Raw genomic sequence first — 16,815 nt, 5'->3', positions numbered from 1 at the left:
AAAAGCCTCCTTCATAAAAAGGGAGCAGATTTGGGACCTAGAAACCACAGCAGAAATGTTAAACATACCCTTTGCTGACCACAATGTGATAAAATTATATTTAATGAAAGTCCTTTGAAGAAAGGGATAAAATTAATTGGAGGCTAGATAATAGTCCTAAAGAACTGGTGAGTCAAAGAGCAATCATAAAAACAAAAGAAAATTACATCAATGAAAATAACAACAACGAGACAACTTAGCACATTTTGGGAATACAACTCCAGTAGCCCTTTGGGGAAATTTATATCTCTAAACTCTTTTATCAACAAAACAGAGAAAGAACAGATCAGTGAATTGGGGATTCAACTAAAAACACTAGAAAAGAAATAAAAACCATCAACTAAACACATTTTGAAAATCTTAGAAAAGTAACAATATTTAAAGGAGAAAACCCAACCAAATCGATAAATAAGAGTAGTGTCAAGGTTTTTTTTGGGGATGGGAAACTAATAAATTATAGTTAGCTAATCTGATATAAAAAAGAATGAGAAAAACCATATTCTTGTATTAAAAGAGAAAAAGGAGAATTCACAACAAATGAAGATTAAATAAAGGAAATTAGCAGAAACTATTTTGTCAAATTATATGCCATAACTTAGGTAAAATGGATGAATATTTACAAAAAATAAAATGCCCATGTTGACAAAACCAAAATAGGTTATTTAAATAACCCAATATCAGAAAAAGAAGTCAAACAAGCCAGAAACAAACTCTCAAAGGAAAAAAAAAACTTTAGGAACAGATGGCTTTACAAGTGAATTCTACCAAAACATTCACAAAGTAATTAATTCCAATTTTCCTTAAACCATTTGCAAAAATAGAAAAGGAAAGGATTCTTCTAAAAATCTTCTATCATTCAAAAATGATCTTGATACCCAAAACAGAGAGAACAAATGCAGAGAAGGAAAACTATAGACCAGTATCCCCAGTGAACATTGATGGAAAAATACGAAATAAAATATTAGTATGAAGGCTACAAATACATATTAGAAAGATCATGCAATATGACCAGGTTGAATTTATACCAGAAATGTAGGGATAATTTAATGTAAGGAAAACTGTAAACACAATGGACCACTTAATAACAAAAATAATAAAAACCACATTATTATTTTTTCCACTAAAATTTATTTTATTTTCAGTTCCAGATTCTCTGCTTCGGCCCTCTTCCCCACCCATTGAGAAAGCAAGAAATACAAAACCGATTTCAAATATAAAGTCATACAAAATAAATTTCCACGTTAGCCGTGTTCAAAGAAAAAAATGCTTCAATCACATTCTGAGTCCATCAGTTCTCTGTTTGGAGGTGCATAGCCTTTTTCATCATGAATCCTTTGGAGTTGTGGTGGATTATTGTGTTGATCAGAATTACTGAGTCTTTTACAGTTGATCATCTTTACAATATTACTGTTTGCTGTGTGAATTATTCTCCTGGTTCTGCTCACTTCACTTTGCATCAGTTCACATACATCTTCCCAAGAAAAATCACATTATGGTATCAATAAATACTGGAAAAGTGTCTGTTAAAAGCACTAGAAAGCACAGGAATATCAGCGCCTTGATGTAACAGGATAAAAAGTATCCATCTAAAACCAAAAGGAAACATTCATTACACATACTGGAGAAAGACTGAAGACCTTTCCAATAAGAGAAGGAATAAAGCAAGAATGTCCATTAATAGTAATCGCAATAATAATGGCTCTCATTTATTAAGCACCTACTATGGGCTAGGTACTGTGTTAAGCACTTCACAAATGTTATCCCATGTGATCCTCACAACAATCTTGGATGGTAAGTGCTATTGTTATCATCCCCATTTTATAGCTGAGAAAGCTGAGGCAGAGAGAGGCTAAGTGACTGGCCCAGGGTCATTTAGCTAGTAATTGTGTTAATCTGGATTTGAACTCAGGTCTTCCTAACTCTAGGCCCAGTGCTATATCCACTGTACCACCTAGTCACCAGTAGTATTTGATATATTTCTAGGAAGACTAGCTATAGTGATAAGACAAGTAAAAGAAATGAAGGGAATAAGGCTAGAGAAATAAGAAATAAATCTGTTACTTGTTCTAGATAATATGCTATGGAAAGGGTCCCGGGTATGGAGTTGAAGGACCTGGGTTTGAATCCTGGCTGTCTCTTTGGCTCCAGAGAGGTTCTCTCGAAGCGGTAGCTCTCTCCCCTCTGCAACCGTATCTCCATCTCCTCTTTGCTCCAGGGCCTTTTCCTGGATTGGTCTACATCAGTAAACCATGTCCAGGACTTCTCCATCTTGCCCCTTCTGGTCCCAGGACCCTTATTAGATGGTAAAGCAGAAGAATTTCACACAGACAGAGGCAAAGGACCCCACTCAAGATCTCCTCTGCCTCCTGCCTTACCTCTTGCTTGGATTTACCTAAGTGGGAGCTCAGGCACTCCCACTTCCATTGTTGTGAGGACTCCCCTAAGGCACTCTCAGGGCAGACCCGTCACTGCAGTATGATTTGGGCAGGTACAGAAAAGGGAGGGCCAAGTCACACTTTGCTTCACTTCCCCCTCCCCAGCCCCTTTCCCATTGCACTCTAGGTAAACCTTTAATATTCAGTTGGACAGGTTGTGATTCAGCTCCAGAGCGCTTCTCAGGGGCTTGGCGTTATTCAGAAGGTTACTTCTTTCTATAATAAACCTCAGCAGAGGAAAAAACAAACAAACAAACAAAGCCAAAAGACAAACCAAATTCCCCAGCCCAGGAGGAGTTTTTCTCAGCCCACTCCTTTCTGAGGGCTGCGACCTGAGTGAGTCAGGAAGCCAGGTGTCTGTTTACCATGTATTTTTGCCAGCCCAAGGCAATCCAAATCCCACAAGTATGTATGAGGCGTATACTGTCGTTAGCATCTTCGTGTCCCCAGCAGATCACTAAGACTCCAAATTACAGACAAACCGAGGATCTGGGTCACGTGGAGGAGATTGCCACTCCAGAGGAGGGTCCCCTGCAATGGAGAAATCAATCACAGGCCCAGCCCAAAAGCAAAAAGGGGCTCGGGCCAGGCACGCGGACCGATGACTGCCTTTAAGGCCCTCAACAAACACGCTGGAGCCCCAGGCTGACCTTTCCGGGATAATTCAGTTTCGTGATTCCTGATGGACTCTACTGGGCTCCCTTCAGTATCTATTTCAAATCCCCTCCTTCCCAAGCCACCTCCACCGTTCTCTGCTTCCTCTCTGCAAAGGACCGTGTCTCAAGGCTATCTGTCAAGATAGCCACTTCCCAAGTTCACACTTCAATTCACCTAGTTCTCTACTTTATTCCAGGGTCAGAGGATAATTCTCCTTACGGGGGCTGGCCCCTTACTTGTGCCCCTGATCCCATCCCTGCCCTCTCCTCCAGAATTTCAGCCCTACACTCACCCTCCTTGAAACCAAAGACCCAAAGAGAATCCATAGGAGCAGAGTGGGTCTCCCACCGAGGACACAAGAGGGTGGGCACAGGATACCTCCCTGGCATCTGCCCAGAGCTGGCTCTGGTCTGGTCTGGCCTGGGACGTCAGTGAAGAAGGCCCCGAGCCCCATCTCTGCCCAGCCCCCATCCTACCCACTCTCCCTCTGCCTTGCCCAGCCCACATGGTCACAAGGCCTACAATTGATGTCTGAACATCAGCCAAAGGCTTGGGTGCCTCCACCTTGCCTCCCCAGCTGCTCTGGGGACCCCTTTAAAGGGCCAGGGAATTTCATCACACACACACAGCCCAGCTTTGTTCTACCTGGAATGAATTCTTGTCCTGTGCCAGCCCCTCCCCCCAGATAAGGTCAGCCAGGCTCACTACCCCATGTCCGTGACCTCTTTCTTCATATGGTTCACACCAGTCACACTGTCCCATCTTAAGCCCTGCTAACACATGGGACCTATTGCTGCAAATCTATATAATGTCTGCCTCTCTAAAGACCAATGGGCTGTGAAGGGAGGTCCTGGAAGGAGCATAGAATGGGAGTCCAGAATCCTGGCTCAAAGGATGAACTCACAGTGTGGCTCTGGGCAGGTGACTTCCCTTCTTTGGGCCTCAGTTTCCTCATCTGTAAAATGAGGAGATAAATTATTGTGAGGTAAGCGCTTTGTGAAATCGGAGCTTTTTAATGGTTGTTCTTAGGAGACTACATACTTAGAGCTATGAGTGAGCACTGGGGACTGGCTGGAAAGTCAGTCAGTGAACAATTTAAAAGAACCCTCTACACGCCCCGCACTGTGCTAAGAAAGGGGAGGGGTCGGGGCGGGGTGACCAAAGGGCAGGCTGCAGCTCCAAGGAGGGGGTGATATGTGTAGAAAGGAAAGGACTATTCCATGCCACCTCTCTTCCCCAAACCTTCCAAGAATAAACCTCCCTTTGGCCTAGACATGCTAAGGGCTTCCATGATTTTCTTCTCTCTCTCTCTCTCTGTCTCTCTCTGTCTCTGTCTCTCTCTCTCTCTTCATCTCTCTCTCTCTCTCTCTCTCTCTCTCTCTCTCTCTCTCTCTCTCTCTCTCTCTCTCTCTCCCCTCTCTCCCCTCTCTCTTCTCTCTCTTCTCTCTCTCTTTAAAAAAAAAACCAAACAAACCCTAAACTACTAGGGGAGGGTATTTCCTCCGATTCCCTCTGACCGTATCCCTGCAGTTCCAACCACCTGGTTCCCCTGCAATGTACCCTCTCCCCCAGCCCTCAGTTGCCTCAACGTGATACTCTTAGGAATGGCTGTCTTTAACACTTTACCCTTCTGTAGAAAATAAGGAAAATGAGAATGAGCCTGCTATGTGTCTCAGTTTCCCTATTTGTAAAATGGGGGTTAGGATTAGACATTTAAATAAACAAGCATTTATTATGCACCTAGGATGTGCCAGGCTCTATGTTAAGCTCTTTACAAATGTTATTTCACTGAATCCTTACAACAACCCTGCATTGCCAATGCTGTTTATTATCCCATTTTACAGATGAGGAAACTGAGCTAAACAGAGGATAAGTAACCTGTCACACAGTCTGACCTATAGATGTGTGAGGCTGGATTTTAATTCAGGTCTTCCTGACTCCAGGCCCAAGGCTCTCTCTAGTGTACCACCAGCTGTCTCTTCTAGGTGTCTCTTCTAGCAGAATGTGACACAAAATAGATGCGCCTCTGCCCCGGGAGTTCATGTGCTAAGTGCTTTATAACTTTGATCTCATGTGATCCTCATAACCACTCTGGGAGATAGGTGTCATTATCCCCATTCTACAGTTGAGGAAAATGAGGCAAGGAGAGGTTAAGTGACTTTCTCAGGGTCAGGCAGCTAGTAAGTGTCTGAGGCTGGACTTGAATTCAGGTCTTCTTGATTCCAGACGTCACTGCTTGGGGTGGTCACCATGATCTCTGAGGTTAACCTCTTTTCTCATTTTTTCATGACTTAGTTTGGTGCTCTGGTCATTCCCCCCATCTCAGTCTGACTGCCTCCTGGAACCTCAGAGGTGGAAGGGTCTGTGGCAGGTGTCTAGTCCGGTGGGCACCCCCTCTGCAGCCACCTCTCCAAAGGGGAACACAGCCTGTGCTAAAGAACTTCTGTGTTGGCAAGCTTGCTCCCTTCAAAGGGAGCCCATGCCACCATTAGGTGCCTGACACCAAGCCTCCCTTGGCCTCTTGGCTACTCCCTCCACCCCTCCAGCCTGGTTCTGAAGCCCCACCTCCCCCTTCCTTCCTGGTGTGAAAGCCCTCCAGATGTTTGAAGGTTCTGCCAGTCCCCCCAAGGCTTCTCTTCTCCAGGATAAGTCTCCGTGGCTCCTTCATCTGATCTGGGATGGAGTTGTCTCCATGGCCTATCCATCCTGGTTGCCCTCTTGCCTGACTCTGGCTCCTTAATCCCCTTCCCCAGGTCCTGTTCCCAGGTCTGACCCCAGTTCTGGAGGGGGTGGGACCAGGACGGAGAGCAGTAACTCTCACCTCTCTGCATTTGTGTGCTATGTACCATCTAGATGGGGCCCTATGCTGAAGAATCAAGCAATAATTCCCTTCACCAAATCATCCCTTTCCGTGAAAGGGGAAGTGATTGGGATTGCTTATCTAGAAGCCACACAACCTGGGTTCAAATCCCAGCCCTGTCACTTACTCTTTGTATATGTAACCTTGGTCCAGTCACAACCAACGTTAGCCTCACTATCCCTATTTGTAAAATGAGGGGAAGTCAATTAGATGACCATGAAGGCCCTTTGCAGCTCCCATGAGCTATTTATGAAGTCAGTTGGGAGAGCTAGTCTGTAGTGGGAGTGAGAAGGGCTTTAAGGCTAAACCTAGTCATCTGACCCCTAAGCCAGGGCTGTTTCCACTCCCTCCTCCCCTCCCTCCCAGTCACAGCCTAGAGCTACACCTCTTTGCCTAAGACTGTTCTATGGAAGCTGTCAGGGGAGGGGGCACATCGATGCTTCCACTGGTTGCCTGGATGGGGCAGTGAGTATGAGGGAATGAGAACACTGCGTACTGAAACCCATGGGAGGAAGAGAAGGATGATGGGGAAAGGGTAGAGTCGTCATCTCCACCCTCAACCTCTTAAATCAAGACAAACCCTGACTGCATCCCAGCCAGCCTTGGAAAGGACCAGGGCCACAATGACACAGCCATTGCCCGAGAAATAGTGAGAGGACAAGACATCACTCCCGCACCTTCATCTTGACCCTCTGCCCACCAAGACCCAAGCCTGGTGCGGGCAAACCTCTGCCTCCTGGACTTCGAATCAGGGGAGCAGTGACACTCCAGCATCCATTTCTTGACCACAGAATCTCCAAATTGTAGAATTCGAGGGTCAGAGGGGACCCCAGTGGCCATCTAGGGTACCTCACCTGGTCCTTTCTCGGTGGCTGGGGGTGTCCCTCAGCAGCAGGTCAGCCACCTCGGATAGGACAGAGGATTCAAGCTGTGGCTGGCCAAGAGGGTTCATGCAGCCAGGGGCTGAGACCATACAAACGCTGTGACCTGTTGGAAGGTGCTGGGGTTGTCTAGAACTCCTGCTTCCCTAACCGCACACAGCCGGTCCCCAGGCACGGTGATCTGGAGCAGCCAAAACAGCAGCAGGCAGGGAGAAAGTGAGCTGCCTGTGCCCGGAGGGCTGCAAGCCCATGCTGGAGGGCCCCTGACTCCTTGTGTGACCTTGGTCCTGCTGCTAGGATTCTTCTTTGCACTTGTACAATCAGCACATTGTAAAGGACGGTTGTTCAGATGTGGATTTACTAGGCAGCTCCTGAAGTCCCTCCCCATTGGCAAGGGGCCGGGCCCCAGGGAGAGAGGAGGAGGAGCCCAGCCCTGCCTTTCTCCCACTCCTCCCACTACCCTCGGGACAAGCAGAACAACAGAATCCCTCCCCCAGTGACAGCCTTCCAAATACCTGGGAAAAGGACCGCAACCTCCTTCAGTCTTGTCTTCTGCAGTACGAACACCCCCAGCTCCTTCGGCAAATCCTCCTCTGGAATGACCTGGAAGCCTTTCATCTTCCTCCTTGGCCTCCTTTCTGCAAACACCAGCTTCTCAATGCCCTTCCCAAAATGGAACCCCCAAAACTGACGAAGGAATCCGCCAGTTCAGAGCATAGTAGGGCTACCATCTCCTGGACCCCGCCAGGTCAGAGCATAGTAGGGCCACCATCTCCTGGACCCCGCCAGGTCAGAGGATAGTAGGGCCACCATCTCCTGGTCCCCGCCAGGTCAGAGGATAGTAGGGCCACCATCTCCTGGACCCCGCCAGGTCAGAGGATAGTAGGGCCACCATCTCCTGGACCCCGCCAGGTCAGAGCATAGTAGGGCCACCATCTCTTGTGCCCTGGATGCTCTGCCTCTAGATGGCCTCAGCTTTGTGGGCTGCTATAGCTCACAGTTGACTCTCATTGATCTTGTGGTCCATTCAGGTCCCTAGACCTTTTTCTGAAAATTGGTTTGATAAATTGACTCCTATCTAGGTGGGTCAAAGTTAACAACAAATCCCTTTGCTTCCCAGCCCTTATCCTTGCACAGGCCTGGGGAGTGAAGGTGGGGAGGTTTTACTCAATTCACAAAGTGCTCATTAAGGGCCTACTGTGTGCATTAGAACCTCCAAGGAGGCCTTCCTTCAGGGCCTCCTCATTGAGAAGAAGCTTGTGAAGGATAGCACTCACAGCTCCTACTGAAGTGGAAGGGCTTTGAGTGTGGGGCTCAAAGACAGCCTGGTGTCCATTGTGGGAGGACCAGGCTACCTAAGTGAATACTCACTACTGCCTTGCCTGTAGGTGGAACACTCACATAGACTGAAAACTGGGGTTCTGAGGGGCTGCCCTCTGCACTAGAGAGGTGCCCATACCCTTGAAATCAGGCATCCCAAGGATGAATTGAATGAGATAAAGGGTGAAAAGAGGGAGGAAATATCCATAGGAGGTGTGATGAACAAATGGGTAACAGGTGAGAATGTATAGACCCTAGGGGGCTGACTGGGGCCAGGTGATCCAAGAGGCAAAGAGAGGGACAGGACCATGAGGAGGAGAAAAATCAGGTGCCAGGAAGAGGGGGCCGATGAGCCATCTTGCCAGTCACAACTCTAGCTGGAGACAATGCTTGGAATCCCTCCATCCTAGGAGCCCAGAGTAGCCTGGGGAGCAGGAGAGGGGCCTCAATCCTGCTTGTCAGGTCAGAGAGAAGGCAGAACCTGGAGAGGGGAGGCCCAGCCAATCTCGGGCAGCAGCAGGCTTGGGACTGGAACAAAGGGAAGCACGGCACTCATTTGAGGTTTCCCAACTGTTCTCAATCCTGGGTGCATATGAGCTGGCTGGGAAATCTGGGGGAGGGAAACAAAGGCATTCTAGCTCCCTCTGACTCCATCCCAGCACAGGGCTCTGTCATCCAGAATGGATACTCTGCTTAACGGAGAGAGCATGCCTGGAAAGTGATTGGCACGGGGCATTCTCTATCTATCTATTTGTAACTTAAATATCCATAACTTAAATAGCTAGATATAGAGATGTGTGGCCAACCCCAAGCCCCATGCCAAGAAAAACTTCCAGAAAATCCCTAAGACCTTTGGGGTCATCAATAACAGATTGAGTTTAGAGTTTGTAGGGTCAGAGATCTAGTGTTGGAAGGGATCTTAGCAGGGATCTAACCCTACTCTCTCACTGTACAGCGGAGGAAACTGAGGCCCAAAAGGATGAAGGGACTTGTCCAAGTCCCACATGGAGAAAATGGTAGAGCTGCGATTTGAACCCATGTTTGCCGACTCCAAATGTCACTTACTTCCCATGGAGTGTTAACAGACTGGTTTTTTGTGTGTGAAGTTTCAACCCATTATGAAGCATATAGACCTAATACCAGAACCATGTTGAGTCCTAAAATCAATCTTTTGCTGATAAATCATGGTGCCAGTTCAGGATGAACATCAATTATCTTTACAAAGATTGGGAGGGGGTGATGCAAAAATGTCTGTTGAATTAAAAGACATCAGAATTCGGACTGATCTTGACTCAGTTATCTCATCTGCAAAATGGGTAGATTGTACCACATGACCAATGGGAGGGGTCCCTTCAAGATCTAAATCTTTGACCATATGATCCTGTCCTTTCAGACAGGAGCAGAATAAAGCTTACATGGTTGAACATGGTCAGTGTGGTGGTCAGTCTGGCTTATCTGTTATGAGAAAGAGTTCTATTAGGAGCAGGTGGTCCTGAGGAATGATAGTACTATAAAAAGTTACAATAAAAAATTATTTTTCTAAAAAATTGTTGAGAGGGGACAGCTAGGTGGCACAGTGGATAGAGTAGAGTACCAGCTCTGGAGTCAGGAGGACCTGAGTTCAAATCTGACCTCAGACACTTGATACTTACTAGCTGTGTGACCTTGGGCAAGTCACTTAACCCCATTGCCCAGCCCCCCCCAAAACAAACAAACAAAAAGATTTGTCAAGAGAATTTGTCAAAGTAGAAGATTGTTCATTGGAAGGTGACTAAACAAACTGGCACATGACTATAATAGGACTACTTACTGGGCCATCAGAGACTATGAATTCAGAAAAGTTTGGGAAGGAAGGAAGGGTGAAATAGGTGCTATGTATTTATAAGGACCAAGCGTGGCCCTGAAGAAGAGTTGAGAAAATGGATCTTTCTCCTTCTATGCACTGGGGGGAACTATGGATGTGGAATATTGATATAAACAGATGGAGGAGGTCAACACGTTGGCTAATTTTGCTAAGCAATTTATTCCCACTTTCTTTTTTAACTTTTCTTATAAGGGATAGCTTCCTGGATAGGAACTGAAGGGAGTGTATTTGTAAATGAATGTGCTTTATATTAAAAAGATTCTGCATCACTAATAACTGCAGAAATGAAAATTAAAGCAACTCTGAGGTTCCACCTCATACTTATCAGATTGGCTAACATGACAAAAAGAAGAAAATGACAAATGCTGGAGTCGCTGTGGGAAAACAGGCTTATTAATCTATTGTTATATACATTATGGTTATTGACATAATGATAGAGCTGTGAATTGGTGCAGCCATTCTAAGAATCAATTTGGAGCTAATACCTAAAAAGTTACTAAACTGTCCAGACCTTTTGACCCAATAATACTACTGCTAGGCTCAAACCCCAGAGAATCTGAAAAAAAAAGAGAGAAAGGAAAAGGACCCAAATGTACAAGAGTCCTTGTAATAGCTCTTTTTGTAGTGGCAAAGAATTGGAAACTAAGTGGATGACTATTAACTGGGGATTGGTCAACAAATTATGGTCTATGAATGTAAAAGAACACTATTATGTCCTGAGAAATGATGAAAGGGGTGATTTCAGAGAAACATGAGAAGACTTGTATGTATAGTAATGTGAGCGGAACTAAGAGGACAATTTGTACAAATAATAACAATCTTGGAAAGAATAAAACTTTGAAAGACTTAAGAACTCTAATCAGTAAAATGAACAACCGTGATTCCAGAGGACCAACGGTGAAACATGCTGCTTACCACTGGACAAAGAAAGGACAGACTTAAGATGCAGAAAGGGATGTCTACTTTCAGACACAGCTGATGTGGGAATTTGTTTTGTTTAATTATTATTATTATTATTATTATTACAAGGGGTTTGTTTTTATTTTTTCAATTTTGGGAGAGGAAGAAGTAGGAGGAAAAGGGAGGTGGAGATAGAGTACTTTCTCCCAAATAAGAAGAGAATAGAAGGGAAGCAGGAGGTAATCATGACAAATAGGTCAGCTTTGGAAGTTAGGCAGTGAATTTTAGACTTAAAAGAAAAACAAACTTTAATTGAGATATGTAGTTTCACATAGAAATCTATTCTACAGATTATAGAAAACTGCTCTTTGTATTTTAAGTTAAGAATAAAAACATGTAAGAAAAAACCCAAATGTGTCAGGTTGTAAAAAGTGTGTGGTAAAAACCAAAGCCATCAATTAAAGCAGAAATGATATGGGGTCTAGGAAAAGGAAAAAGAGACAGTTTGGACTGATGGATGATGGGTGAACCAGCATTCCCTCACATGACCATGACAAGGAATGGACTCAGATTTCCAGAGATTCTAAGTTTGCAAAGTACTTTACAGACATTGTCTGATTTGGTCCTCATGTGAGCTTGGAGGGAGATGATCCTAGACCCAGAGGATTAGAGTTGGGGAGTGATCTGCTAGACTATGGTGAAAAGCTTCAATACTCATGGATTCAGAGATTCCCTCCTATAACATATCCATACTAGCCAGGTTCTCCCAAAGACTTGCCACACAGCATCCACACAGTGTGTTAGAATCTTTCTTCTCCCTTCCCACCCCCTCTCTGTCTTTATCTTTTGTCTCTTCCTCTCTTCTTCCCTCTCCTTTCCTACCTCTTCCCCCACTTAGAGATCATCTCATTTTACATATTAGAAAACTGAGGGGGGAGGGAGACTTGCCCAGTGCCCAGAGTCACACAGCTCTATGTGTGTTCTCACATACGCACAGACTAAGCCAATTCCTCTCTTTTCTTCCCTGTGATTGCCCACCTGTCACTTCAAAGATTGACCAAAAGACAAGAGGCTTCTTGGGAGGTCCTGGATGTCCAAGTGTGGCTGATCTTGCAAGGCCCTAAATGATTATGGAAAGGAGGTGCAGACTTAGAGCCCCATCACATTAGCATACCCTAGCTGCAGCCTTCTGCTCCATGTAGGAATCACCCCAATATCCCAAGCCTGGAAGCCTCGAGTGCTTCCTGTATTTCTAGTGGATTTCCCATATCCAGTGACCTCTGCTGAGACACACAGTTACCACAGATAGAAGAGAGATAGAGGAAAAGATGAGCCATCCAGTAGCTCTTCCTTCCTTCCTCCCTTCTTTCCCTCCTTCCTTCCTTCCTTCCTTCCTTCCTTCCTTCCTTCCTTCCTTCCTTCCTTCCTTCCTTCCTTCCTTCCTCCCTCCCTTCCTGCTTTCTTTCTTTCCTGCTTTCCTGCCTGTCTTCCCTCACTTATTCAACAAACACCTCCCACATGAATGGCATTGTGGACTCTGCCTGTCCAGAAGTGAGGGGCAGCCTCCAGAAGTGGTCAGTCTATTCTGAACCCCTGGCAAGAGCTACAGGGAAATGTCCTCTCAATGGGCATGAGCTGTTCCATTCTGAGGTCATTCTGAACAAGGCCGGTGTGGAGGGATGAAGGGAGACCAAGCCTGGGTTTCAGGGAGGGTGGGATGGGGACTAGACTGTGTCCTGGGCTGCAGAACTAGCTTGTAACCATTGCCAAAAAATGAGAAACTGGTGCAGCCCATTAGACTGTGCTGTGGACCCGAACATTCCAGGATCCTGGGTCTTTGAGGCTTCCAGGTGGATGGACCTAGTTGAAAAAACTGAGTGAGAGAAGGTAACAAAAATAAAGGCTTTTGCTGGTCCCATTCTCCCTTCCATTTGCATCTAAAAGCTCCAGTTTGTGAGATATATCAGGAAAGGAAGCCTAGTGTAAGTATCGCCAGAAAGGTGGCCCACGGATGCATAGAAGGGCAATGACTGTCCCTTGGTTGACCTGTACATTAGAAACTGATGGCAAGTCAGGTTGGAACTAGCCCCAGAACCAGCCCTGACTGCCCAGAGAAAGCTAATGCCTGTCATCCACAGTTAGTCTGTTCTGTCCCAAATCACTCAGCCAGGGCTACCATTCCATTCTATCCTGGCTTGCAACAACTCTGGGCAGTCAGACAGAGAACTTGGAAGCAGTTCCTAAATTTAATGTAGCAATATCTCTACTTCCTTTTACAAAAAATTATCACCCTCTACATTTTCACAAAACAATCTACACAAACAACTTGTGTCTATATTTTATTCAAATAAAGTGGAGTGTTGTGGAATCAGGTTCTAGGCCACCTAATTTTGTTGTGCTTCTAGAACCTTGGCTTTGCTGCAAAGGGCTGTGGGTAAACTAGATATTGTTATGTTGAAGGACTATGGGAAAGTGTTTTCCCGTGGGAAATCTTGATGCCTTCAGGCGGTGCAACAGACAGGCTTGCAAAACATGCTTGGGCAACTAGGTGTAATCAACTCTTCATTATGGCTTTACCCTTTTCTCTGAATATTCTGGAGATCCTCACACAACTACTGAGCCTCAAGGATTTCACTTTGAATTCCCACATGATCTTGTCTTCCTAGAAATGCCTCCATTAATCTACCAGCTTTGTAAACCTTCATTCATCCCACTTACCTATGCTCTTCACGGTTTGACTTTTTAGCTTACTTCAGAGTTCGGAAATGTTCAGCCTTGCCCATTTGGGGAGAAATTTTTTCATGGCAGACTCTGTGTCAAATGTTTTCACTTCTCCAGCTGCAAAAAGTAAACCTGTGCCCTGACAAAGCAGAGAATCACAGAGTTCTGGGTTAATTCTTTGACAGAATATATTGCAATTTAATAGCAACACACAAGCACACCTTAAGTACACAATAAAAAAACCTAACATGCATAAGTATTTATTCATTTCATAATATAATATTTATTATATTTTTCAAAAAACCATACTTATTTATGATTTTTGCAGTTGTACTTCACCAATAATAACCGTAACAATATTATTAATGAGACAGATGGCCTTCTTCTTTGGTACAAGGGTTCTCAAAGCAAGGAGTCCTTAATGATCGTGTTACAACTAATCCTTTTGTAGAGCTAGATATTTTGTCTCCATGGCAGTTACAGAAGAGACCTACATTTCACACAAATAAGCTGTCATGAATGGTAATGAAATGTGCCTCTTTTTGATAAATCCAGACCCTGTATTCATTCACCAGTAAGATTTTTCAGGTCCAACACTTGTGTGAACATACTGTCACGAGACAATGTCGCTTGACCATTCTTGAGGTTAAAGAGGCAGAGCCAAGCTGTTGTAGAAAGGCAGGGACTTGTCTGAGCTTTCCCCCAAACCCTTCAGAACACTTTGAAATTAAATAATGCCCTAAAACAAATCCTGGAGCAGTAGGACCCACAAAAGGATGGGGTAAAATAATTTTCCAGTCAAAGACAACTTAGAAGTTTGGTAGAAAAGGTCTGTTGCAACAGGGTGAGAGTGGAGCACAGTTCAGCTAAGGCCATGCCAGCAGAGACCTGGCCCCCACAACCAGGTACGGGTCTTGGGAGTGACTGATTCAGCAGTGGCAGTGACTGCTTCAGGATCTCTCAGGCCAAACAGTAAGGGGGTCCAACAACTGGTCAGAAGGAGATTACAGTGGTCTCTTTGCTGGCGCTGGGGGCAGGACTCTGTTGCTTTGCCCATACTTGGATTTGCATCACAGTCTTGGGTGGCAGTCCCAGGGTGAGGAGGAGCATGAGCACACCAGAATTTGTGGCTGCAGAAGAGCATGGAGCCTCCTCAGAGTTCCAAGGCAGAAAAAAGTGCTTGAGGTCACTTACAGACCAGAGCACAGGCCAGGAAGAGGAGTAAACACCTCTCCTTAGATCATACCACCTAGGAAGAGCTAAAAACTTACAGGTCCCTAGAAGTATCTCTAAAAACAGATTTACAAAACCCTTGAAGCTTGGGACAGTGCCAAGGTACTACCTATTAGATTGGATAATGGGACAGAAAAGGAAAATGACAAATGTTGGAGGCGATGTGGGAAAAATGGGACACTAGTTAGTGGAGTTGTGAACTGATTCAACTGTAGAATAATTTGGAACTATGCCCAAAGGGCTATAAAATCATGCATATCCTTTGACCCAGCAATACCACTGCTAGGTCTGTATCCCAAAAAAGACAAAAAATGAAAAGGAAAATGGCCTATAGGTACAAAAACATTTATAGCAGCACTTTTCTGGTGGCAAAGATTTGGACACTGAGAGGATGCCTATCAATTAGGGAATAGATGAACAAGTTGTGGTATATGATTGTGATGGAATACTATTGTGCCATAGGAAATGATGAGCAGGGTGCCCTCAGAAAAAACTGGAAAGACTTACATGAACTGGTACAAAGTGAAATGGGTAGAACCAGGAGAACATTGTACATGGTAATAACAAAATCGTAAGATGATCAACTGTGAATGACTTAGCTATTCTCAGCAATACACTAATCCAAGACAACTCTGAAGGACTTAAGACAAAATCTGAATACAGATAGAAGCAATCTTTTAAATTTTTTCTTTATTTTTCTTAGGGTGTTTTTGGTCTATGTTTTCTTTTACAACATGACTAACATGAAAATATGTTTTGCATGACTACACATATATAACCTATATCAAATTGCACACAATGTGACTGTTACTGTGTACAACATTCTCCTGGTTCTGCTCATTTCACTCAGCATCAGTTCATGTAAGTCTTTCCAGGTTTTTTTAAGGTCTACCTGCTCATCATTTCTTATAGCACAATAGTATTCCATTACATTCATGTATCACAACTTGTTTAGCCATTCTCCAGTTGATGGGCATCCTCTCAATTTCCAATTCTTTGCCACCACAGAGAGAACTGCTATAAATATTTTTGTATGTGTGGGTCCTTTTCTAATTTTTATGATCTCTTTGGGATACAGCCCTAGAAGTGCTATTGCTGGGTCAAAGCATATGCAAAAATAATTAATTTTTTGAAAGACCAAATGTATAATATTTGTTCTATATCAAACAAGCTTCTTATAGATTTACATCTAGAATATCAATTTCATTTTAAGATAAATTGAGCATTGCTTCTGTAACTTTGAACTTTGTACTGGATCAGCTTATGAATTTAAAGGATTACACTGATTTTTTAGAAGGCTCAATTTTTTCAAAAAAGTTCGAAGAGGATACTAAAAAATGAATTCGCTTCATTTTTATTATTGCCACTAAGAAAAATGATAATTTCTTCTAGGTCTGGGCCCTCACCAAAAACTGATAATTTGGGGATTATCTAATACCTGGGGCTCAGGTCCCCAGATCTTTTGGAAAAGCCGTATATGCATTGGGAACTCATTTGGGACTTTCTATCTGAGGGGAGAAGCTTTTTGGGGATACCTTTTCCTTTTCTTTAACACTCCCCTCATTCTACCTCCTATTGTCTCACATATACATCAGAATTACCTTCTCTTCTCTGACACTGCCTCATCACCTGTACTATTGTTATCAGCCTGTTCATGCTAATTCCAGGGTCTCCTTGCTTCAAATTTCTCCCTACTGTGGAGTTCATCCTCCACTCAGCTGCCAAAGTGATCTTTCTAAAGCCCAGGCCTGGCCATGTCCCATCCCCCAGTTCCACAACCTCCAGCAGCTCCCTATTACCTCCAGGATAAAATATAAAATGCTCTGGCTTTTAAAGTCCTCTATCACCTGGCCTGTCCTACCTCTCCAGTCTTCTTACACCTTACTACTTCCATGTATTCTTTGA

General features: G+C 44.4%; 1 long non-coding RNA gene across 1 annotated transcript; it reads right to left on the bottom strand.

Annotated features, from left to right (window-relative positions):
- Window positions 1–1,188: 1,188 nt before the first annotated feature.
- On the bottom strand, window positions 1,189–4,094 carry LOC110201242 (uncharacterized). The gene is made up of 3 exons (XR_002322438.2): window positions 4,036–4,094; window positions 2,153–3,005; window positions 1,189–1,625 (listed from the first exon to the last, which is right to left on the bottom strand). It is a non-coding gene; the product is annotated as an uncharacterized LOC110201242 (long non-coding RNA).
- Window positions 4,095–16,815: the final 12,721 nt, after the last annotated feature.

The sequence above is a fragment of the Phascolarctos cinereus genome, unplaced genomic scaffold, assembly GCF_003287225.1.
Source record: "Phascolarctos cinereus isolate Bilbo 61053 unplaced genomic scaffold, phaCin_HiC Scaffold_9;HRSCAF=440, whole genome shotgun sequence".
NCBI lineage: Eukaryota > Metazoa > Chordata > Mammalia > Diprotodontia > Phascolarctidae > Phascolarctos > Phascolarctos cinereus.
Note: the sequence above shows the minus strand (reverse complement) of the source record. Positions and strands in the feature narration are given on the sequence as shown.